The following is a 2,980-nucleotide window of genomic DNA, read 5'->3' as shown; positions in this document are numbered from 1 at the left end:
ACGCACGTCACTCCGCCGTCACAGGAATGTTGCAAGGCAGGAGAACACTAGTTGCCGCCTGCACCGCCGCCGTCACCTCCCCGCCACCTGTCGGAGCTGACACCGACGGGAACGCTATCACACCTGTTGACCGTCTCCGCTCTGCACGACACTAATTGCGCTAAAGTGACAACAGATGAGACGCCGCTGTTAGTCTACCACGCCCCCCCACCCCTCCGCCACCTCTCCCCTCACGCCCCTCCCCCCTCCCCTCCCAACCCCCCGCCCGCCACCTCCACTTTACGAAAGCGATTATAAAACAGCGGAAAGCAAAAAGCCCATCTACTATTCAGTACTATATCGATAAATACAGAGCGATGATATCAGCACTTTCTGGGGTTTTGCACATAGCAAAATGGGAACTGCAGTACGTAACCTGAAAACACGTAAACGCATGAACACAAACACACACACACACACACACACACACACACACACACACACACACACATATGCACACCACGGACACACAACCACATACACATACATACATATAGACAGACAAATTCCCAATTTGCATTTTACATAACAAACAGCGAAGAAAAAACAACAACAAAAAAACACATGAAGGAATCGAGCATCTTCATTGCATGCATCTAGGTCGCCATAAATACACACGTATGCACAGGATCGGAACGAACACACGCACAGGAGAGAAGCACGGTGACTGAAAACCACATTAGCACACGAATACACTCGAGAGACGGCAGATATACACGCAGATGTGTTTCCCCGATGTTCATAAGGATTTGCACATCATTCGCACGGGGAAAATCCACCAAAAGGGAGTTTTTTTGTTGGGGAGTTTTTTTTTTTTTTATATTCTGGCTCTGACTTTGGCTTCGTTGATTCAGAATTAGATGGTTCGAGTAAAGGTATACGTTCATATTCGAAGGATGTTTCCCTATAGCAAAGTTAAAATCTCTTAAATTGAGGTAGGATCTAGTCTCGTACACACACAGACGCATACGAACACAGTGCAACATGCAAAATGCAACAGGAAGAGAAGTAAAAAAAAAAAAAAAAAAAAAAAACAACAAACTGCGCATTGTTACAACGAACATCATTCCCCATTGTAATGCCGTACGTCGCATGTTTACTCAAAGATAAATGAAAGCGTTTTCCCCTTCAACGGCGGTGTTTTTCCCCTAGAGATGTTCACCAGCCAATATCGCTAGGGGAAAATGCGATGAAAAATCCGTTGGAAAACACATATTATGACGGAGGGAACTGCGATTTCCCCTAGACTTTCGGCGCCTATTCAGGGCGTGTGTTTACTTTCCTGCACATTTGGGCGCTTGGAACAAATGAGGATTTTTGTTTCTGGGGGGGGGGGGGGGATAGTCCTTTATGGATAAATCAGATCATATATGTATGAACATATCTCGGAACCTAGCAAGGTATAGAAATAGAGAAATATATATATATATATATATATATATATATTGTAGATATAGATAGATACATACATGCGTATATACACATGCATGTGTACAAAAGTACATACACATATGTATATGTACTTATGTATGCATATAAACAGAAACATGTATACAAAGATAGAACCAGCCACAATATGAACTAAAATGAACATAACGTTTTGAACTCATCAGGAGTTCCTCATCAGACGAAGCAAATAACTGAAATGAATGATCCATTTCGGCTAATTGCCTCGTCTGAGGAGGAGGACTCTTAACGACTTCAGAACGTTGCGTCCATTTTCAGATCATCCCGTGGCTGTGTTTATTTTTATGGATATGTGCATCTATCTATCGATCTATCTATATATACACACACACACATCTATCTGTCTTTATATATCTATATATGTCTGCGTGTGTGTAATTATATGTACATATATATATACACATTGTTTATAATCTGCCGAATCCTAAATACGATAAGGTAGATTACCGCGGCCGTGAAGAATCATATAGTTAGCTAACAAGCGATTCGAAGGAGTCATAACCAAACGAAAACTGCACAAACAATACAAAATGCATACAGAATATACAAACAAAATTCACAAACAATAGAAATATACACACACATAAAACTTCAATTCTGTGAAATGCACAAAAGGATACGGCGAATTACCCAAAGCAGGTTGTTCAATTCTGGCTTCATGGTCTAAAAATGGCGAGATTATGAGATGACGAGGCCTGGGCGGGCGGAGTGAGAGGACAAAACGCAAAAATCTGTGTTAGAGAAAGGGCGTGAGTGTTGCAGTGAATGTTCTCTTGCCGTCGAGAAAGAAGGTCTGACTTGACTTTGTGTATTAAGATACGGTGGCGTGTTTATCGTGAGGTTGATCACACGCTCCTGACTTGGGAGTTAGGACGGGTTAATTAGAACATTATAATAAGAGTCGGGGATGTAGTTTAATTTTTTAACTTTGCCAATGATTATTGTTGATGAGAACAACAATAAATGCTTGTAAATGCGTTTTAACAATTTCCCCGAGGCCTCATTCCCGCCGTCAAAAACTGTCGTGCTACATTTTCCTATAACTCCGCCCCTGTTCAGGGGGGCGGAGTCATAAATAAACACCTGCACCTCGCTGACGAGCGTGCGGAGCCTCGGGCCGGTATGACACTGGAAGCTCAAATTTGATGCTGCACTCTGTGAGTGCAGCAACGGTGAGGATATTATTGCACTTAGTGCTAGACTAAATGTATTTTCATCCCTCTGTGCATATATATATATATATATATATATATATACATACACGCATACATGTACATATGCATACTTTCTTTCCAATTTTCATTTATTATGGGGATATGTAATGAGATATATGAGATACTCTCTATCTAGGCCATAATGTGATCCTAAGAAATATCTCTCAACACTTAGGTAATAAGGGAAAACAAATGAACATTTCACTAGACCGTCATGCTCTAGCAACAAAATATTTATCTTGAAAATCTACACTACTATC

The sequence above is a fragment of the Penaeus chinensis genome, chromosome 22 (genome assembly GCF_019202785.1).
Source record: "Penaeus chinensis breed Huanghai No. 1 chromosome 22, ASM1920278v2, whole genome shotgun sequence".
In the NCBI taxonomy this organism is placed as follows: domain Eukaryota; kingdom Metazoa; phylum Arthropoda; class Malacostraca; order Decapoda; family Penaeidae; genus Penaeus; species Penaeus chinensis.
This window is presented reverse-complemented; position numbering follows the sequence as displayed.